This window comes from Microtus oregoni, unplaced genomic scaffold (assembly GCF_018167655.1).
Source record: "Microtus oregoni isolate MIOR12 unplaced genomic scaffold, Mior012 000013F_ref0000133, whole genome shotgun sequence".
NCBI classification, from domain to species: Eukaryota; Metazoa; Chordata; class Mammalia; order Rodentia; family Cricetidae; genus Microtus; species Microtus oregoni.
In genome coordinates, this window is record NW_024543072.1 from 25,225,733 (window position 1) to 25,249,073 (window position 23,341).

Below are 23,341 nucleotides of genomic sequence, written 5' to 3' on the forward strand. Positions count from 1 at the left end.
GGGTAAGGGGGAGGCGGTAAACGAGATATGTGGGGAGCAAGTGTGGAAAGCAGCTGTGTATTCCGGGACCCAGGACAGAGGTGTGGCGCCTGTGCAGTCTGGCGTGCCTCCCTTTAATTCGGCTCCCGTTTTCTCGTGCCATTCTTCGAGCGTTACTGTGCACTTACCACATCCCCACCGCAGCAGGGCTGCCAAAGAGGAGCCATGTGCTCGGCCCCCCAGAAAGCTGACGCTCATCGACAGATATGCCACCCTGTCCCCCCTCTTTCTCCTGCTGAGCGCCTCCTTTCCTGGGTGGGTTTGATTTCGTGGTCCAAGCCAGACATTCTGGAAAACGTCTGCAGTGGCGCAGAGCAGGCAGGAATATTTATTTCTCATCTCCATCTGCATTGCTTCCTCTCTTGGAGAGGAGCTGGGGGAGGAGGGCGGATGAGATGTGGCTTCCTCGTGCCAGCCCAAGAGGCGCCCAAGCACACCCTCCTCTCCTCCTTCAGGGGCCTCAGCAGCAGTAGCAGCCCGGGATTGAGGGAGGCGGGTGCCTCTCGAACTTTTCAAAGATCAGCCCAGTTGGAAGATATAGTTAGCAACTATCCACCCATTCCCCTTGCCTGCAAGATGTGCTTTTATGGCAGCTGAGTGTTTGGAAAGGTCTCTGGCTTGTGGGTAACTTCGTGCTGTTCTTTTAGGAGGCCAAAAGGCAGGGCAAGCAGGTACCCAGATCCTTCAAATATTTTACCCCTTTGCTCAGCTTTGTCCAGGGGTCAGCAGGAGAGCTGGTCCTGGAACCCTGTCATTCGCGCAGCGTCTCTTTACAGAGCACTGATAGGTTGGGTAGGTGATGGGGTCACAGCAATGCTCCAAAAGATACTCTCCGCCCTTTTGGAGTTTACATTTATTGATGGAGCCAGGCAGTGAGAAAGGAAAAGAATGAACGACCAAGGGGAAGGAAGCATGGCCTACGGCACAAGCTGAGTAAAGAGGAAAGTGGGGGAAGATATTATTTCTACCAGGACAACTACACAATCACAATCAGAAACACAAATTTCAGAGCCAGCTGTGGGCAAAGAGGAAGGGAAGGAAATATTTCCGGGAGCAGTAGTCACCAGTGGCTACAAAGCAATGGAGCAAGTGCTATTTCTGAAGCATGAGTTATAATAAACATGAAGACAGCGTGGGTTAGAGTAGCCAGGTTTGGGAGATGGAGACTGAGTTGGAGAGGTCAAAGGGGAAAGGTCCAAGAACTGTGATGTCAGACAAGAGCTTGTGTCAGACCAGTGATTCCCCAGCTTAAAGAGGAGTTCAGAGAAAAAGGCAACCCCAAAGAGATAGAGCTAGGTAAGGAAACTCAGCTCAGCCCCTTAGCATAGAGCTGGGTGACCCAAGAGCAATGTCCCATCTCCTACGTTTTAGCTGCCTCTACTCTGGTAGATAAATCCAGACATCTAAAAATAAGTCCAGGAGCTTAACTCCTGTTCCTTAAGTACTCGCTGATTGCCTGGCACAGACTAAGTAAGTGCTTTGAATATGTTTCTGGGACTCCGAGTGATCCATTCTACCAATACCCTTTAAAAACATGCTGGAACCAAGGCTCAGAGAGGTTGAGCCCCCACCCCACCCCAGCTCTACCTGAGCGTTCCTGTCACTAAGCTCCACTGACTTCCCAGTGGGGTGAAGACAGACATAGGATGGTCTAACTCCCATTCCCATACCCAAAGGACAGGGACATCAGATCCTCCAAGTCACCTGGATTTCAGCCAGATACAGCTCTTCCAAACACATCCATCCCAGTTACTTACAGAACATCACAGAAGGTTTCTGGGAATAGGAAGGGAAAGAAATCATTTCAAGACTGCCAGGAGCCTAAGTCCTACTGTGTATCCAACCTTCCCTGTCTCCAATTGCTCGCGGCAGCTGGTTTTTGCTTCTCGCCAGGAATCAAGTGGTTTTTCAACTTGTGAGTGAAGCAAAGGGGAAATGGTTCATCCCTCTAAAAATGGTGACAAAGGCTAGATCTGTTCCCCAAAGCAACAGTGACAGCTTTCTCAAGGAGCACCTTGAGACAGGTCTGTCGCTTTGATAAGGATCAGCAATGGAACAGAGACGACGAGCCTCCACCCTGAGGGAACTGTGGTCATGGAGGCAGGTGGAGGTTTAGAGCAGGGCGAGGGTGCATAGCTGTTGGCTTAGGTTTTCTCTGTGCTCCAGTTTTGCTCTAGCTTTAAAAAGCACCCAGAGTGGGAGAGGTGGCTTCCTTAAGATGCGGACTGGTGACAGGTGGCTCAGACTCATCATCAAAGGCTAAGAGCGTCAAGTTATCAACTGCTGGATTTTTGTGAGTCGGACCAATTGGCTAATGCGGCAAGTGGAATGTCCTGCCTCAAATGAAGCCGCAGGCATGAGTGTCAGGACAAACTTGCTGATCCTGAATTGAGTATTCTCCATGTGTTTTCTCCCATCCTCCTCACAGCCAGGCGATATCATAGCTTCAGCTCTTATTCCCAAGCTGTAGATGAGGTCCACTGAGTTAGTCTCCAAAACTCATGTGAATATTTTAAGTTTCTCTTTTATTATGGCACAGACGTACAGAACACATTAATGATGTCACCCGGTGATGCTTCTAAGACCCACTGTTACTTTATTCCTAAGTGGAGGAAATGACTGTTTCGGGGAGTAGGGGAGGCTGAAGAGATAGTTCAGTGGTTAAGGGCATTTGCTACACAACCTTGAGGATATGAGTTCAGATCCCAGCACCCACGTAGCAAACCCAGCACTGGATGGGGCAGAAAGAGAAGAGTAACTGAAGCATGCTAAATGTAAGCTTAGCCAAGAAATGTGAGCTCTGGGTTTATGGCAAGACCCCGCCTCAAAGACAGAGACTGGTGGAGGAGAATACCCCATGACCTACACACACACACACACACACACACGCATATGTACAGCACTCACACTAAATAAATAATAGAACAATAAAATCTGGGCAGCACAATTACTTTATAGATAATTTATTCTAACCATCCTGTTTTGAAATAACACCCATGCAGGAGACTTTCCACTTCCCCCACTGCCTTTGTGTTCCTACAGAATTTCTGGTTTTATTTTGGTCCTTTAGTCAATCCATTTTCGAGTCTATGCTACATGCTGGGTACAAGGGGCTCAGTCATAAATGAAAGAGTCTAGGCCTATTACTGTGTGCGTGATGGAGATACGTTACCCATCAGCAATCACAAGCATCATCATTATTCACAAAGAGGAAAAGTAGTCAGTGCAAAGGAGTCATAGAGCAAAGACAGTCCACATCTTCTTCAGAGACCAATGGAGAAAATGACTCGAGGGATGTGGACATGGTCCTGTATGGAGGGATGCAGATGTGTCTGCAGATAAGTGTGTGCACATGTGCATGTGGAACCACAAGATAACTTCAGGTGCCCAGGCCAGCTGACCTCTCTCTCTCTCTCTCTCTCTCTCTCTCTCTCTCTCTCTCTCTCTCATTTGGGGTAAAAATGAATACTGCCACACCCATATTTTGGTAGATGGGTTCTGGGGACTCAGGTTCCCTTGCTTACATCACTACTTGAGCCATCACCCCCGCCCCAGGAATGACTCTTAAACTAGAGCTGCAAAGAGAATCAGCATCTGATCTGGCGAAGCACGGATGTGGTTGAGACAGGGCACAGAGGTCAGCTCCCTGGTAGAGGTCAGTGGCAAGCTGTGATCTTCTGACCCTGTGAGCTGCCACTGGAAGGTGACTTAAAAAGCCCTGTGTAGTTCGCTAGTTCATTTTGCTCATCATGAACTAACAAAAGCCCTGTGCCCAGCCAGATTCCTGAGCTGAGAAGCACAGACCACCCCTGTCTTCTGCTAGTTTATTTCATCTGCCGCCTCTCAGCATTTCAGAGTTTGGCTTTGGTCTTTGGGGTCTGTGTTATAAGAGTTGAACACCTGGTAGGATAGCCTCATTTCCGGTTTCTGCCTTGAAAGTACAGCTGACAGTTAACACACCTGCTGACCAGAGCAACTTATGGAAGAAAAAGATAGGCATCTGAAGTTAGCTGACTCTTCTGATATTCTCTGGGAAAAGAAAATAGCCTTTGAAAACAAACAAGAGATAGATACAGTATTTTGTTCAGACTCTCAGGTGTAGAGAAAGCAGCTCACAGAAATTCCATTATAAAAGAAATACCTAAGATGTTTTGTGCAGTGTCAAGTAGGCTAGTTGGAGGTTATGGAGTCCACCGTGGCCTCTGTAACAGTGGGAGCTTGTTGTGGGACATTTAGAGAGTGATGGCAAAGGGTGAGCTGAGAGAAATTGACAGGCCATTGGCCACTTCTGAGATAGGGTTCTGTTATCTGCAGTGTGAAACTGCTGGTGTCAGTATCACAGAGATCCTAGAACAACTGGACATAGAAGGAACCATAGACCTTTCCTGTAATAGCACCTCTAACCCTGGACATCAGTGTACTAAGAACAGTAAGGAAGTTGAAGCAACCCAATCTGAATATTTCAGCAGTGTTCCTTAATGTGCTAGCCAGTTCTCCTCTCAGCCCAGACTTCTTAACATACATCAGGAAGCCATATTGTGAGGATTCACCTTCTAGTCCATTTCTGTTTCCGGAATTTTGACCTCAAAGGTATTTTCCATCACACTTAGTGTATTTTAGCCTTTGTCTTTCACTTATACATAGTCTTTAGGAGACTTCTCAATTAGTAAAAATATTGGTTAAGGCTGAGATTTAGATCAGTATTAGAGTGCTTGCCTAGCATGTATGTGGCCCTGCGTTTGAGCCTCCAAAAGAGAGGAGATAGATAGATAGATAGATAGATAGATAGATAGATGATATGATAGATAGATGATAGATAGATAGATAGATAGATAGATAGATTGATTAGTGGATTAGCGTGTCTCACTAATTACAATCATTACTCAGTCAGCCACCATGTCTTAAATGATTTCTGTAAGTAAATTGCTGAACCAGGAAATGTAGGCAAAAGACTTTTATCTGGGCATGTTGGTTTACGCCTTTAATCCCAGTACTTGGGGCAGAGACAGGAGTATCTCTGTGAGTTCAAGGCCAGCCTGGTCTGCATAGCAAGTTCCAAGATAGCCAGAGCTACATAATGCCTGTCTGAAATTTTTTCTAAATAATGTATTTGACAAACATATAGGTATGTATTATGTCTCACACACATACACACATGTATCCTAGACATTATTACTTATAGTACATTAATAAAGAGAACATCTGAGACTTTCTGACTTAGTGTTTCCAGTGGTTGGCACTGTCTGCTTGGTTCCCACTGCTAATAAGATCCAATGTTCTTTGCTGCTTCCAGTATCCACATTTATATTGTTATATGAGCCACCTGAAATTGACCATGGCAGGTTTTCCATACTATCAATATTAGCCAACATATCAAGAAGAAATTTGTTTGCTGTTACTACTTTGGTGTTATGTTATTATTGTCTTTTTAGAGGGAGGCAGAGATGAATCAGGCATAGGATGTAACTACATTGTAGCTAAGATGGTTTCAGTGTTAGATACTATAAAAATTTGGCATTAAGTATCCCAACCATATGTGAGAGGGTCGTTTTATCTGAACCTTCTTTTCACCTTTATCTTTATATCAAATATAATGTTTCTACTTAGTCTGACCACATTTTATACGTCCCTAACATTTACGTGTGTCTGGGGGTGCAGGGAGCTCAGCTCAACCCTCTCAGCAAGCAAATATGCCTGCCTAGATTTAATGACTTCATGTTATGTGTATGTTTTATTTATTTATTTAACCCTTTCTCTTATCTAGAGTGACACTGATTTCCCATTTACAGTAAAAATGGAGGGGAGTTGTGTCATTAAGAAGTTTACTCCCAAGTTAATCAGAAGAGGGATGCTCAGTACATAAACCACAAATGGGCCCTGGGCTATAGGCACAAGAAGGTGGGACAGGTTCTAGGAGTTTGAATGCACAGAAACTTTTCTACCCACCCCATGTGTCAGAGGACCGGAAGTGAGGTCAGAGAAGGCAAGCACATTGCATGCCCCCTCCCATTCACAGAAACCTCCTGTGCCTTCACCTTAGAAGAGGGGAGCAAGAAGAAAAATCTCTGTTACGCAACAGACCTAGAGCGTGAGTGTGGTAGGTACTGACAGACATGATCCATAGCCTGAGGACTGGGGAGATGGCTCAGTCAGTAGCGCTGGCTGCACAAGTGTCAGAACCTCATTGCAATCTCCAGTAGCCATGGAAAAGCCAGGGATGGTACCACATGCTTCTCAGCCCTGGAGAGGCAGGCAGCCCTGAGGTTCATTGACCAGCCAGCCCTAGCCTAACCAGTGAACCGTGGGTCTCAGGAACACAGGTTAAAACAAGCCCATCAGCATCTGAGGAACAGACTTGAAGTTGATCTCTGGCACATTGCCATGATAACACACGCTCTACTTCAAGTTCAAGTATAGGAACCCTAGAGAGAAGTGAAGCATTGGGGCAGTGGTGACCATGGTGACCCCTTCATTCACAAGGTGTCTGTAAGCAAGAGCTCTGTGAAACCACTGAAGTACAGTGCTCCATGGGTGGAAAGTTTGGGGATCAAACTGCCAAGTATATCTCTCAGGGATAGGGTTTAGGAATAAATGACAAAAAAAAAAAAAGCAGGCAAATTTTATATGATAGTCAGGACAGTGGGGTCTCTGAGCTGAACTAGGAACTCAATGCCCTTGCAGGAAGCAGTTGGTTTCTAAGGGTATATTAAGGTAGGTTCCTGGTAAACAGAAATCTGCCTTACAAGATTCCTGAGGTACCGCGCACCGTACCCCCGTGTCTGCGCTCGGTGCGCTATTACCCAGTTCGCTAGCTTTGGGCAAGGGGGCTGGAGGTTAAAATACACAGACACACACAGACAGAGAGACAGCGACATGGGTCATCCTTGAATTCCCCAAGAATGTCCCCTTTATTGTGTTCAGGGGCATATTATATAGAGATAGCCACGCCCCAGCCAAACCCACCAGAAACCACTCTCCTGCCATCAGGAACTCCTGAAGGTCTCCTGCTCAGAGCAGCTGTAGGCATTCAGATCAGGGGATTACAAGAAATTCAGGATCTGGGGTCTCACTGCTCCCAACACTGAGGAATGCTGAATTTATGCTTGTTTCCCCAAGAACAATCCTGTTTCCCCAAGCAGAGCCCTTTGTTTAGGATATTGTCACCAATGCTGCCATTGGGAGGGGGGGCCTCTTTGGACCTATTGCTATTCAGGAGAATAGCAGAGTCTTTGCCCGCTCAGCACCATGGTTGTCCTGAAGCTGAACACAGAACAAGGCACCTGTCCTCTTGGAGTTTGGGTTCTATTCAACTTCTTATAGAGACATGTCCAAGTGAAAAATCAAACCCCATACATGGAAGGGCCGGGCCATGACCCCACTTCTAGTCAACACAAGTAGCTTTCCTGCTTGCTTGGAACGTTTACGTAATTACGACTTTGTAATTCACAGCTGTGAGTTTCCAAGATGCAAGTGTGTCCACGAAAGAGACAAACTGGGAAGCAGTGCAGTGTGACCTTTATGAGAGCAAGCCACGCAGGTTAGCTCCTGCCGTGACTAGCTGTGAGTCTTCTAGGAAGTCCCTCAACCTCCCTGAGCCTGCTCTCCTCATTTGTCTGCGTGAGGTTCATCACACTCGGCACTTGACACTGCTCAGCCTCAACTAGGCTAGACTATGCGTACAAGGATGTGTGCATCCTTCAGGCTGAGCAGCGCGGAGAAAGGCTGGTTCTAAAGGAGTTTGTGAGCCTTGTCAAATTCCTGTCTGAGAAGGGAGGATTAAGACAGAAGGAAGGGAAACTGGAAGGAAAAATGGGTCTATTTGGCTCAGGCATCTGTTCTAAATCCCCCTGGGGTGTGGGGAGGGTTGAGAACATAGCCTCCCAAGATGTATTTTCCTAGCATGGCGCCCCAGCAAAGCAGACAGGATCATTCTCCTGCAGATAAGTCTACAGCTCCTGAGCAGGGTGTGGAATAGGATGTTTGTGCTTTGGTAGAGACGGTCATCCACCTCCTGCCCAGCTCCCTAGCAGCGATACAGAAAGGCGGGGGCTAAGAGTAGAGTGCTGGTACCATCTAGTTGACTTATTTAGAGTTTCTGATGCTGTGATGAACTGCCATGACCAAAAAGCAAGCTATTTATTTGGCTTACACTTCTGCATTAGTTCATCACTGAAGGAAGTCAGGACAGGAACCCAAACAAGACAGGAACCTAGAGGCAGAAGCTGATGTAGAGGTCACGGAGGGGCTGCTTACTGACTAGCTTCTCAAGGCCTTTTCAGTCTGCTTTCTTATAGAACCCAGAATCACCAGCCCAGGGGTAGCACCGCCCACAATGGACCAAACCCTCTCCATCTATTTTTGATTTAAAAAAATGCTTTGCAGGCTTGCCTACAATCTGATCTTATGGAGGCCTTTTCTTAATTGAGGTCCCCTCCTCTCAGATGACTTTCGCTGTGTCAAGCAGACATAAAACTAGCCAGCAAAGAAGTTAAATCGCAGCCAACGCTTGTGAACCTGGGCAACCCAAGTATTCACTGACGGCCCTGCCACCAGGGCTCAGTGTTCTTGTGTGCAGATGTTTGGGGAGAAGCCAGAGGGCTCTCCTGCCTTCCGTGGCCCCCTAGAGAGCTGCAGTAATTCTTGATCTGGAGATCTGGAGAAGACCTTGAAGTGCATTCCAAAGTATTCACTATAGTTATACAACTACTTATGAAGTCTTGTTTGTGAAGGGTAAAAAAAAAAAAATAGAATGCTTTTTGCTTACGGTAGTCATCATTTAATCTTGACCTACATGCCTGAGAAACTTATCCTGTGGGAAACCTAACTGTGGCCTCCATGAGAACCATCACTCACAGATAAGGAAACAGGGGCTCAGAGAGGCAGAGAAGTGTGTGACAGTAGAGGATCCTTTGCTGCCAAATCAAAGAAGCTCCAATCGCAGCTCTTTTCTGTCCTGGCTGTGTGTTCCACGGAGCAGCTCAGCCTCCTGGAACCCGGTCTTCACACCCCCAAAATCAGGCAACAGGCTTAATGAAGGAAAAGAGCAAACTAGGCACCCAGGTAATGTGTGTGTGTGAGTGTGTGTGTGTGTACATATAAACCCATCCATATTTTCTACATGACTGTGTATTAACTGCTGTTCCCGAAGACATGTAGTGACTGAGAGAATAAGAGCAAAAGTTGAAATGTGGCCGATATTCTGTTTTCTTCTACCTTAACTTTTTAAAAATGTACTCTCCACTAGTAGGCCATTTAAGGAAACTTTCTAAAAGATAGATAGATAGATAGATAGATAGATAGATAGATAGATAGAGGTATAGATATAGATAATATTTCACTTCTTTCCTCATGCACCAGTTCCAAAAGGAATTGATTATTTTTGAGTCAGAAACTACTAATGGGAAATCTCCAGTGTCACAGTTCTCATATCTAAAAACAGCACCCAGATTTGGGCCTCCCCTAAAGCACACAGAGAAAAGGGCCTTCTGAGTGTGTGTGCCCATGTAGCATTGTGAGGGCTATTCTTTTTTTAACTGTGGTAAGATACACATGACCAAATGCATTGTTTTAACTCTTTTCAAGTGTACAGTTGGACCGTTAGACTTTCATGCTATTGGTCAGGGAACACCTTTTCCTTCTGCAAAGCTCTTCTCATCTTAAAGAACTCAGATCTGCATCCCTTTATGCCACTTTCGATTCCGTGCTCACATGGACTAGAGCACTTCACAATTGGCCCAGTATGCCCCTGATCTTTGGCAAGCAATGAAGACATTTCATCCCCTCTGGTGGCACAGCTCTGGGAACCCATCCTGCTGTCTATGATTCCACACGCGCTCCAAGGATGGTGTTTTTCTCCAGTCCTCAGGAAGCACTGGAAGGGGTTTTCACTGTAATTGTCACTTGGCCCCAGGCAGGAGCCACTGAGGCTCGCTCAACTGCTCACCCGCACACGCAGTCCCAGTACATCCCACCCACTCACACATTCTGTTTCACCCAAGCAGTCAGTCCCTCGGTTGGCACTCGGTACACATTCCTCTTCCCAAGACGCACTTCGAGCATTCAGACTAGGGCTGGGGGGTGGCCAAGTGTTGCTTTTGCCTTGGTAGAGGGCAAGCGCTCTATCCAAGCCATGACTCCACTGAAGAGAGGCACCAACGAAGTTACTTTTCAAAAAGAAGCAACCTTCCCATAAAACGCCCTTCTCCTCTGAAGGGTTCACAGTTCTACACTTGCTTTGCTTTTTAAACAGTTCACCATAAAATGAATGTAAAAACATACCTCAAAAAATAAAATAGTGAGCCAGATGGCTCTAACAGCCAAGCCTGAGAACCTGAGTTCAGACCTTAGAACGCACACAGTGAAAGAAAAGAACTGGCAGTCACAAGGTGTCCTCTGACCGCCACACACCCACCATAGCACACGTGCATACATGCATGCATGGACAGATGGATGGAAGGATGGATAGATAGATAGATAGATAGATAGATAGATAGATATAGATAAATAGATAGATAGAGATAGATAGATAGAGACAGATGATAGATAGATAGATAGATAGATAGATAGATAGATAGATAGAGATAGATGATAGATAGATAGACTCAGATAGGTGATAGATAAATAGATAGAAGATAGATACACTCAGATAGATACATAGATAGATAGACAGACAGATAGATAGATAGATAGATAGATAGATAGATAGATAGATACACACAGACAAATAGATGATAGATACATAAATGATAGATAGATAGATAGATAGATAGATAAATAGATAGATGATGGATAGATGGATTTATATATACATAAATAAATTTAATAAAAATGTTTAAGAAATCATATAGAAGCACTCAATTTAAAAAATAATAATGCATGTCTGACCTTCCACTTACTCCTTAGCATTGTTGTATGAAGGCTCCATTAGAACTCACTCAAGGGGCTAGGGAAATGACTCTGTGCAAAGTGACTGTTGATTAAGCATGAGGACCTGAATTTAGATTCCCCAGCCCCCCATGAAAAATCTGGGTGAAGTGATGTACATCTATAACTCCAATATTAGGTGAGGAAGAGGTGGGCAGATCCCTGAAGCTTGCTGGCCTGCTAGTTTAATCAAAATGGCTGTCTCCAGGTTCAGCAAGAGACCCTACCTCAAAAGAGGTGGAGGGTAAAAGAGGAGGACACTGAGTCCTCCTCTTGCCTCTCCATACCCATGCATCCATCACACACAGAAAGAAACAGAGACAGAGAAGGACAGAGATTTCTTTAGAAACCCATTTCGTTTACCTTATAGCTAACTGCTACTCTTATGTGAATGTTTCCTTGGCTTCATTTTGTTTTGCTTTGCTTTGTTTGGTATGTTTTAAAACAGGGTGTTGATATGTGACCTAGACTGGCCCCCAATGGCCATATAGCTTAACTGGCCTTAGGCTTGTGTCCCTCCTTGGTGTAGGAGGGTCTTCTGTCTATGTGTTACTTTCATTGGTTAAATAAAGAGACTGCCTTGGCCTAGTTGATAGGGCGAACTCAGGTAGGCAGGGAAAACAGAACAGAATTCTGGGAGGAAGAAGGTAGTGAGGCAGACACCATGGTTCTCCTCTCCGAGATGGATGCTGGTTAGACTCATGTCGGTAAGCCACAGTCAAGTGGAGATGCACATTAATGGAGATGGGTTAAATTAATATGTGAGAGTTAGCCAATAAGGGGCTGGAGACAATGGGCCAGGCAGCAATTTAATTAATACAGATCTCCGTGTGATTATTTTGGGCATAAGCTAGCCAGGCGGCTGGGAGCCAGGTGGCAGGAAGCGGCCTGCGCTCCTTTTACAACACCTCCTGCTTAGACACGTGGCACCACATCTCGTTCATGGGCATAGTCCATGACTGGCCAAACTGAGCTCACCTGTCCTTCCTCCTGATGTGTGGCTTTTCCTTACTTTACCCCTTCCCCTCCCTCCTCCTCCTAGGTTTGGCAGGACTGTCTCCTCTTCATAGCTTTAGAACTATGAATTATAGCTGTTGACCTTTACTTCTTGTTTCCCCCACAAAATGACACCCAGCACCCAAATCCTTTTTTTTCTGCTTCAAACTCTAGTAGGAACTAGAGATAGAGCTGCACGTTTCTCCTTCCATTCCTGTTTTTCAGCAACTGTGTTTGTGAATATCTTGAGTCTAGACTCCTGACAAGACTTCTTGTAAGGATAAAAATTGTCTGTCCAAACTGTCCTCAGTCGTCACTACCCGTAGCTCACCAGGACTGAATTAAAGCACAAAAGTTCACATTTAAATCATCACACATAGCTCTTGAGTAGTGCGGGGTAAGAGCAACCTCCACATGCAGCCATATTAAGCAGGACAGCCTGCTTCCCTAGCAGAAGTGAGAGGGGTGGCTGAGCCATCATTCTTCCCTGCCCTGGGTGTGACCAGAGAACTCAGCCTCTCTGTGAGAAGATCCATCGTTCCCATTTTGCAGGCAGGATAAAAAAAAATGAGATTAAGAAACCTGACTCATGAGTGGTTGAACTAGAATGTAGCCACGTATATCCAACTCCAGAATCCCTGATTATAAGCCTGGACTGCCTCAAGTCCCAATAAACACTCCTCACAATTCCTTCCTGATCCATATTCTGCTGCTCAGGACATGGTCATAGCTTCTCCCTGGCTGACCAGGGAAGTACATATCACAGAGGTTGTATTTCCTTATTTATCATTCCATTCCGTTTGTGCCCTAAAATGAAAGCCTGAGAACTGGATGTGAGGCAAAAATTTGGACAAATGTACGAAGTCTTGAAAAATGGGCATTTGGGCTCCCTGCCCGTTCACAAGAAGCTTGTTCCTTTGAGCTGGTAATTCCAGCAGCAGCAGGACATAGGTCAGCATGTCTCGATGCTCATACCACCCTGAAGGCACTGGCCTTGCCTAATCTTGAAAGCCCTGGAAGGGGAGTATAGTACATGGTGAGAGGCCACCATGCCTCTTCACAGCAGCCTTCGAGCAATTCCCACAATAGCCTAAGAGGTCGGGTGACTGGCTTGCAGCTAAGAGGGTTGCTAGGAGAGTCAATGTGGCGGCACCCAGAACTGCCTGGCACAGGGAAAGTGCCTGGCATAGGCAGCCTGTCTCTTCTCCCTCTCTGCCTTTGACAGGTCTCCCTGTTGGTCATGCTTCATTGTCTGCTCCCTGTATAGATAGCTGCTCTTTATTTACCTTGAATGTTTTTTCTTCCCCGATATGATAGCTTTTCCCAGATACTTATTCTTTCCAGAACAAGTATGGATACTATGAACACTAAACTATTAAAGCATTTCTTTCTTTTACCCCTACAGTATTTATAAACCTTCCAAGGTGTGGGAAATGCTTCCTGTCCTACATTCTTCCTAGAACCTGAGTCTTGTGCCCTCTGAGAAGGAATCTAAGGAAAAACAATTAACCTGATCCTCATTATAATATAAGGAAATGGAGCCAGCAGGCTAGGCAGCTGGTTGGAGTCTTCAAGGAGTGAGTGGTCAGCATAAGATTGGTGTTTTCTAATTATTTTTTTCTTTTTTTAATTGTTATTATTGAGCTATACATTTTTCTCTGCTCCCCTCCCCGCTTCTCCTCTCCCCTTCTACCCTCGCCCATAATCCCCATGTTCCAAATGTTCTCAGGAGATCTTGTCTTTTTCTACTTCCCATGTAGATTAGATCCATGTGTGTCTCCCTTAGGGTCCTCTTTGCTGTCTAGGTTCTCTGGGAGTGTGAATTGTAGGCTGGTTTTCTTTGCTTCATCTCTAAAAGCCACTTATAAGTGAGCACATACTATATTTATCTTTCTGGGTCTGGGTTACTTCACTCAATATGATGTTTTCTAGATTCACCCATTTGCCCACAAATTTCAAGATGTCATTTTTTTTCTGCTATGTAGTACTTGATTCTGAAATGTACCACATTTTCCTTATCCATTCTTTGGTCAAGAGTCATTTAGGGCCGGGCGGTGGTGGCGCACGCCTTTAATCTCAGCACTAGCGAGCCAGAGGCAGGCGGCTCTCTGTGAGTTCAAGACCAGCCTGATCTACAAGAGCTAGTTCCAGGACAGGCTCCAAAACCACAGAGAAACCCTGTCTCAAAAAAACAAAAAAAAAAGTCATTTAAGTTGTTTCCAGGTTCTGGCTATGAAAAATAATGCTATTATAAACATAGCTGAGTACATGTCCTTGTGGCACCATTGAGCATCCTTTGGATATATACTCAAAAGTGATATTGCTGAGTCTTGAGGAAGGTTGTTTCCTAATTTTCTGAGAAATCTCTACACTGACATCCAAAGGGGTTGTACCAGCTTGCATTCCCACCAGCAATGCAGGAGTGTTCCCTTTACCCAACATCTTCTCCAGCATAAACTGTCACCAGTGTTTTTGATCTTGGCCATTCTTACAGGTGTAAGATGGAATCTCAGAGTTGTTTTGATTTGCATTTCTCTGATGACTAAGAATATAGAACATTTCCTTCAGTGTCTTTCAGACATTTTAGATTTTCTGTTTAGGTCAGTACCCCATTTTTTTATGGATCATTTCTTCTTTTGATGACCATTTTTTTTTTAGTTCTTTATATATTTTGGAGATCAGCCCTCTATCTGACGTAGGATTGGTAAAGATCTTTTCCCATTATATAGGCTGCCATTTTGTTTTGTTGACCATGTCCTTTGCTTTACAGAAGCTTCTCAGTTTTAGGAGGTCCCATTTATTAATTGTTTCTCTCAGTGTCTGTGCTACTGGAGTTATGTTTAGGTCTCCTGTGCCAATGTATTCAAGTATACTTCCCACTTTCTCTTCTAAGTGTTTCAGTGTGGTGGTTTTTATGTTGAGATTTCTGATCAATTTGGACTTGAGTTTTGTGTGTGGTGATAGATATGGGTCTATTTTCATTCTTCTATAGGTTGATATCCAGTTATGCCAGCACCATTTGTTGAAGATGCTTTATTTTTTTCATTTTATATTTTTTTGCTTCTTTGTCAAAAATCAGGTGTTTGTAGGTATGTGGATTGATATCCAGATCTTCTATTCAGTTCTATTGGTCCTCCTGTCTGTTTTTATGTCAATACCAGGCTGTTTTCAGTACTGTAGCTCTGTAGTAGAGTTTGAAGCAGGGATTGTGATCCCTCCAGAGGTTCCTTTATTGTACAGGATTGTTTTGGCTATCCAGTTTGTTTTGGTTTGTTGTTATTTTATATGAAGTTGAATATTGTTCTTTCGAGGTCTGTGAAAATTTTGCTGAGATTTTGCTGGTCATTGCATTGAATATGTAAATTGCCTTTTGGTAAGGTTGCCATTTTTACTATGTTAATTCTACATACCCAAGAACATGGGAGATCTTTCCATTTTCTGGTAGACTTCAAACTAAAATCAATCAAAAAGAGACAAAGAAGGACATTTCATATTAGTCACAGGACAAATCCATCAAGAGGAAATCTCAGTACTAAACATTATGCCCCAAATACAAAGGCACCCTCCTATGAAAAGAAACACTTCTAAAGCTCAAATCATACATTAAACCCCACACACTGATAGTGGGAGACTTCAACACCCCATTCTCACCACTCTATAGGACTGCCAGACAGAAACAGAGAAATAAGGGAACTAACAGATGTTATGACTCAAATGGACTTAACAGACATCTATAGAACATTCCATCCAAACATAAAAGAACATACCTTCATTTTCTAATTCTTTTTACACACTGAGCTATCTTGCCCTTAAGTCTGTCCTAATCCACGAGTGAGAAAATTCCTTCTATAAATTGGCAGGTAATACATTTTTCTGACTTTGGAAGCCACATGGTCTCTGCCATGACCACTCAACTCTGTCCTTCCAGCATGAGAGCAGCAATGCACAATGTATAGAGAAACGGACACACATGTTTAAATAAGACTTTATTGACTTTATTTCTGGATGTTGAAATGTCATGTTCAACAGTTTTCATCTCACAGAATATATCATTCATCTTTTTTTATTTTCTTTCAACTGCTTAAAATTATGAACGCCATCTCAACTTATAGAACATCGAAAATTAGGCAATGGGTTGAATGTGGCCCATGGGCCATAATGACCAACAGAAACCTAGTGCGTATAGCCAACACCCTTGCAGCTAACCATGAGTGAGTCAAACCGTGATAGTAATTTAAAAAGATATTTCTGAGAGCTTGCTGTGTGACAGGCGCTCCGCTAGCACCGTGTGTGATGCCAACCTGCTAAGGCTCAGGAGCTCTCTCAGAAGGGAGACACTGTTCATCCTTGGGTTCCGCAGTTGCAGAGGAGACTATAGAAACTCTGGAGGGTTAAATGATTCCCCAAGACCATACATTATCCAGTAATGAGGGCACCTGGTGATCCTGCTGCACCCCTTATGATTGAAACTCTTGAATTGTTTATCCTTTCTGAGCCTTGGTACCCCAACCTGTGATTACTTGGGCAAATTCGGTAGAAAGTGCCCTGGCCAGTGTTCTGTGCACACATGCCCCTAGACACTGCTGACCATTTGAATGAGATGCCTCTGCATATTCTTGAGTGTTTGAATACCTGGTCCCCAGTCATTGGCAGAGTTTGAGTGGGCTTAGGAAGTATGGCATTACTTGAGGAAGTATGTCACAGGGGGAAGGGCTTTGAGGTTTCAAAGACCATATACCATTCCAAAATTCTGTCCTAGAGCACCAACAACTTCCCCACAGTGTACTTCTGTGGAATGCATGTCGTGGATAGAGTGGAGGAAATATGAGAAAAGATGGCGCCTTACTCCGTGGCTTAGTTATCTATTGCTACATAGTAGCCCATGCCAGAACCATTAGTGATCACTGCACCCAGAATGATGCTGTGCACCTATAATTCCAGCAATTGGGAAGTAGAGATGGGAAGACTGGCAGTTCCTGATCATCCCTAACAACACAGTCAATCTGAGTCTAGCTTGACCCTGTCTCAAAAGGCAATAAAAACGATCAATATATTCTGCTCACAATTTTGTGAATTTGGAATCTGAGGTAAGCTTGGACAGGAAGGTGTTGGCCCTGTCGCTGGGGTGATACACTCCACCGCACTGGGCAGGTGGCTGAGCTGAAGGGCTACTGGATGTCTGCTTATGTGCTTTCTCTCTTCGCGCCCCTTTCTTTCCCCTAGGGAGGGGTCTCATCCTGTCAGGCTTTTCCATGTGATTTGTGTTTCTGCACGGTGCAATAGCCTTAGGAGGGATGGTCCCATTTAAATAGCAGCTGGCTTTCAGGAGTCAAAAGATAGAAGCCTGCAGCATTTGTCAAGATTCCAGTCAGAATGAACACCATACCATCTCTACACACATAGCCAGTTGTTGCCCTGACTCCACCTCCATTGATTGCACTCATGTTTAATGTGAACCAAGGGGATTCATAAAAATAAAATGTTTGGAACAGTGTCCTGCAAGTGTCGGGCATGTTAAAAAAAAAAAATCCTTAGACTTGGGAGATGACTCAGTCTATAACATGTGGAGACCTGAGTTCAGATCCCTAGAACACGTGTAAAAAGCCTGGCATGATGTCATGTACCTGTAAGCCCTAGCATAGTGTCATAGTGAGATGCCAGAGACAGGCAGATTCCCACAAGCTCCCAGGCCATCGAGCCTGACGTACACAATGAAGTTCTAGGCCATAGACAGACCTCGTCTCAAACCAAAAGTTTTGAATGTGCCTGACGATCAGCACCCTAAGTTGTCCTCCATTGGCCTCCATCCACCTACACACACACACACATGCACACACGCGTGCACACGTGAGGACACACACGTGCACGCACACACGCACACGTGCAGACACTATGCACACATGTCCCTGCACACACACACATGCACACACGCGTACACACATGAGGACACACACGTGCACGCACGCACACGTGCAGACACTATGCACACGTGAGGACACACACGTGCACGCACACACGCACACGAGCAGACACTATGCACACATGTCCCTGCACACACAGGGGCACCTGTATGTGCACTCACTTTTTAAATATATATTTACATTTATTTATTATAGGTTTATTTAGAGTTAGATTTATTATATGTGTATATTTACATATTTGTTTATTATTTACTTGTGTATATCTATATATGTCTTTTTCAATTAATAAACTGCAGGACACATGCACATAGGCACATGTGCAAGCTGAGGCTGTGCTATTAATATTGCCATTAGCCTTCTGCCTTTATCAGACAGAAAACGGATGCTTAAAGATATCAATTACCTGCCCCACCTTGGCAGGTAACAGAACCAGATGGCCACTGAGTCATGGGTGTTCTGACCCCCACTTTGCCTCGTATGTGTGGCAAATACCAGTTCCTTTAGAACTCAAAGATCCTCATTGTGCTTTTTTTCTTAATTGTGCTCTCAGAATACTGTAGCTAGAAAACCCACTTCTAGAAACCTCTAGCTTGAGTAAAGAGTATCTTACCAAATTCCTTCCAATTGTTTTTTTTTTCCTCTGTGACTAGTGGTAAGGAAAGATAAAGAGGAGCTTTTGTTCCTTTACTGACTGTTTTCTAGGGCCAGGGTATAAGGAACTGTAGTGAAGTCCAAGGACCTGGCTTTGATCCTTGGACCCTATGCGGCGGAAAGAGAGAACTGACTCAGAAAGGGGTCCTCTGCCTATACAGGCACCAGGGCACCCTGTATACACACGCATGCGCATGCATGCTCTCTCTCTCTCTCTTTCAATTAATCAATGTAATAAAAGTTTGTAAAAAGCCTGTATCCATAGATGAAGATAAAGAGGGATTAAAAACTGAACTAGTAAGCAATAAGATTATTTTAGGGATGGAATCGCTATGGCCAGGTCACCATTTGCTTAATGGCCTTGGCTGCATTCACATCGCTAAAAAGGCCTGTGTCAAGGTAAGCAAAGCAAAAAGGTGTCAGGTCCCCCAGGCAGCCCTAGAACTCAATGCTGAACCTTTGAGGTGGTGGGATGTGGTCAGCAGTTTCAAAGCAAAGGCAAAGAAGGAGGCGGGCAGGCAGTTCTTATGCAGCCCGACTGGCAGGGGTGGAGTCCACTCACACAGAGAAAAAAAAAATCACTCCCTTGTTTTGTTTCTAGAGACTGTGGGGAGAAAGGAAAGCCTAGGCACTAACTAATGCAGTCATCTGCTTTGGGATTTCTTTTTTCTTCATCTTTGAGTCTTACCCACCAGATTTCTGTTCAAAAAGAGAGAGAGAGAGAGAGAGAGAGAGAGAGAAACCTAATCCACTTTTTTTTTTGTCTGTGCATTGATTTAATAGTATCAAGCCCTGAGGTCCTCGTGGCCTGCACCTGGGTTGCTTTTTCCCCTAATGAAGCAGGAGAAGTGGTTTAAGCTCCTGCCGGGCTCCCTGTCAAAGCTACACAATGATTAACTCAGGTCCCCTTATTAGGAATGGGCCAAAGAAAATCCCTTAGTCATCAGCATTGGTGAGTGCTCAATGAAAAGATTACCTTGGGCACCTGAGAAATAATGGAAGCACTCAATGCAGGAACCATTAAGCTTGTCCGCACCCCCTAAGTCAGGTGGGGCATTGAGGGAATTAGCGGGGACATGGAGGCAAAAGAAACACTTTTGGATTTTCAGCCCTGCCCGAATCAGTCAGTCCTACGATTATTTAGACCCCTATGTAGTTCCTGAAGAAGCATTTTAGTTTGTATCTACACACACACACACACACACACACACACACACACACACACTAGTTTTAAAAACCACTTGGATGTATTTGAGAAAAATACACCTGAATGACAGGTCCAAAATATAGCTTCTGTGCCTTCAAGTCCTATTGGTTCTTCGTCTTAGCTTTAGGGTGTTCAGCTATAGAATGGGAATGTTAAAAGGGCCCCTATTCAGAAGGGATCAAATATAGCATGCCATAATTTAAAGTCATTGATAAATAGTAAACACCCAAAATCAGACTTTTACCTATTAGTTGTTAGACAGACTGGAATCATTGAGTAGCTGGAGAGACTGTGTGTTTGGACGTCATTAAAGGAACCTAGGAGTCGTGAGCACGTGGCTTAAGTCACAGTCCCTGTTGTGACCTTTGTCTCTAGTGACCTTAGTTGCAGGCAAGTGAAAGTAAGCACCCCACCCTCACTTCCACAGCCTCCTGTGATTTAGATTTCCTTTTCTATTCTCATTCCTCAGAACTGGCTCTTCCTGGGGGCCAGGACCAGACGGCTAAGGAATTCTACCAGAGAAGCAGACTATGACTTCTCATAAGAAGGGCTGATCACTATCACAAAGAAGAGTCCCAGAATTGTAGGGCCAGATAAAGCCACACTTCTGCCTCTCCTTGGAGGGCAAGTGAACCCCTACTCAAAAGCAATGTACACCTTGTGTCTGAGGGAAAATCCTTCTTCTTGCCTGTCTCCTGTACCAACAAGTGCCTGGGCCCCAGAAAAGGGAAGGTAGTTTCACTAAGTGTATAGCTGGGGCAGGGGCCTAAGAAAATACCCAGAGGACTTAGAAATACTTGGATATGCTTTGAGGAGGAACAGGATCCTGCTTGGGTCCACCATCCTGAGAATCTGCTCAGGTCCCTGATGGTACCCTCAGCATCTTTTTCTACAGCAAGAAATTGTCACAGGTTGTAGGTGTGGAATGAAGCTACCACACGCACAGTGAGGAGTGCTGGCTCCTACTGTCCCCAGCAGGCACGGTAACCATAGCTGCTCATAGTACTATTAGCGTGATTGGATGTACTTGGCTGGATTGTCTCATTCAGTCTCTGGCGTCCCTTTGAGTAATGTTATTACTGCCCCATTTACAAAGGAAGCACAAAGGTACCAAGCTAGAAAATGGGCTACAAGCCAGACTTCTAATCCAGCCAATACTGAACCCATACTCCTGGACACTGAAAAGTCTTCTTTTAAAGTTAAAAAAGAAAAGATATCAAATATACATACACTTATACCCTTACACACACACACCACATACTTTTGATAACCACTGATGAAAAGAAGTTTGCTTTGGAAGGTAATCTCTCCATTAAAGAATATCTGTCATACATCATGGACAACGGACTTGGATATATCTGAAGAGCTGTCATTTATTTGATTCATAGGCAGAGCCTGGTTCATTCTCAGACAATCATATGATGTGTGTGTGTGTGTGTGTGTGTGTGTGTGTGTGTGTGTGTGTGTGTTCACTAGGGGTTCTGCATAGAGGGTTGCAGGTGAAGGCCAAAGGACAGCCTTAGATGCTGTCACTTGGGCACTTTCCACCTTATTTTAAGTCAGAGTATCTTCATTGGTTGGCCTGGAACCCATTGGTTGGTTAGGCTTGCTGACTAGAGAGGCCCAGAAGTCCCTCTGTCTCCCCCTCTTTTTTGATACGGGCTGTTTGGATCAAAACTCGGCTCTCTGTACTTTACCGAAGTGTCTCCAAAGTCGGCATACTTGAATTTTGTACAGATGAATCCAAAGTCCTAAGGGTTAGGGGGATCTGGTCATTCTTCTCTACCCAGAGTGCTGCTGGCCTAAAGACATGAAACTATACAGGACTATGGTGCTGAAAGACCACGCTACTGGCCTTACACAGGAAAGGGGTCCTGGGGCCAGGGTCTACATTCTGCTCCTTTCCCTTCTCAACGTCGATTTAGAAAAGAGGGAAGGGGAAGTGTTGATCATTTCCTACCTCACGAAGGGCCTAGAAGGAGAGAAGGAGAGAGCCTGGCAGGCACCTCTTAGCCTGGTGAAGAGACAGGTCTGCAGCATTATTTGTAGTGAGAGGGCGGACATGACCTCCAGAGATGGACAGTCTCTGCTGATGCTATGCTTACTGGCCATGCTTCCTAGAGCCCCACAATTTTCTTCACTCACTCTGATTTTCAGTGTTTAGAAACTGCCATACCAGAGTCCCATCCTGCATGTATTCTCCTTCACCAACTACAAGAAGACTCTAGATTTTCATACTTGCCCAGGAAACCTGTCCTCTGCTTCACTTTCCTTCTCGACTGGACCTCCAGGTTGTCTTTACCTTCTACATCTTTCCTAAAGTTCAATGGCCAGAAACCCAAGACAACAATCTGCCTCCTTCCAAAAAAACAGTAGAAGTATAATCCACCCCCCACACATGGGCTACTTTTTCTGTTATAATGAGGATGAGGAAAGATCACTAAGACCTGGTGGATGGCTAGATAAAGAATAAGCCAAGCTAGGCAGTGATGGTGCACGCCTTTAATACCAGCACTTAGGAGGCAGAGGAAGGTGGATCTCTGTGAGTTTGAATGCAGCCTGGTCTTCAGAGGAAGTTCCAGGACAGCCAGGGCTACACAGTGTAACCCTGTCTCAAAAAACAAACAAACAACAAGAAGAAATAATAATCCAAGATCTGAGGAGGCTTGTAACCTGAGCTCACTCCCCAGAACCCACATGAAAACCAGGTTCAGAAACATCCTCCTATGGTCCCCGTACTGCAAGGGCAGAGATAGGAGGTTTCTTTGGTCTTACCTGCCAGCCAGTCTAGGCAAATTGTTGAGCTCCAGGGTCAGTGAGAGACCCTGTCTCAAACAGCAAGTAAGTGGAGAGTGATCAATAAGGACACCTAGTGTCAACCTCTAGCCTACACACAGAGAAACACACACATACACACACGCACATGCATACACACGTTCACACACACAGAGATGCTCAAACACACAGACGCTCACACACATGCATACACACGCTCACACATACACACACACACAGGCAGACACACATGCTCACACACACACACAGATGCGTACACACAGACACACACACACAAACTGGTCTGGACTGGAGGCTGGTACAAGTATAAAGGGTACACAAAGTTTTCATTCACACCACAAGCTTGCCTCCTGCCTCATCCTCCCAAGGGAACAGAGTCTGACTGGTATCACTCTCTAGATTGGAACTGCGTGTGAGTGGTAAATGGGGAGTAGGCGTGTTTAAAGGTTGATCATTTCAGCTGTAGCAAAACTCCTACCAACTGCCAGGCATCAAGTTGACAGAGCAAAGGAGGTGATTTCTCACTGAGAACAGCTCTTTTGCCAGCACCCGCTCTGACCACTGACGTTTCAGCGCTGAGCGCCTTCTCTTCCCTGAGCATTGAGAAGATGGGAAATTCCAGAGGGCTAGCCTGGGCTCAAAGCAGTGCATGCGCATCAGACTTCACTGCCTTGTGGCTGAGAACACAGACACAGAAAGTCCTTAAACTTGAGCCCATGAAAGAAATTTGTAAAGTAGAATATATCATCTAGTAATTTATAGTCCTACAGATTACAAGTCCTAAGGGACTTGGCAGGCTTTCCCCAGG

General features: G+C 44.8%; 1 protein-coding gene across 19 annotated transcripts in view; it reads left to right on the plus strand.

Moving 5' to 3' along the window:
* Nucleotides 1–23,341, plus strand: part of Cadps (calcium dependent secretion activator) — a 437,227-nt gene that overhangs the window by 366,492 nt on the left and 47,394 nt on the right. The gene's annotated exons all lie outside the window — the stretch shown is intronic.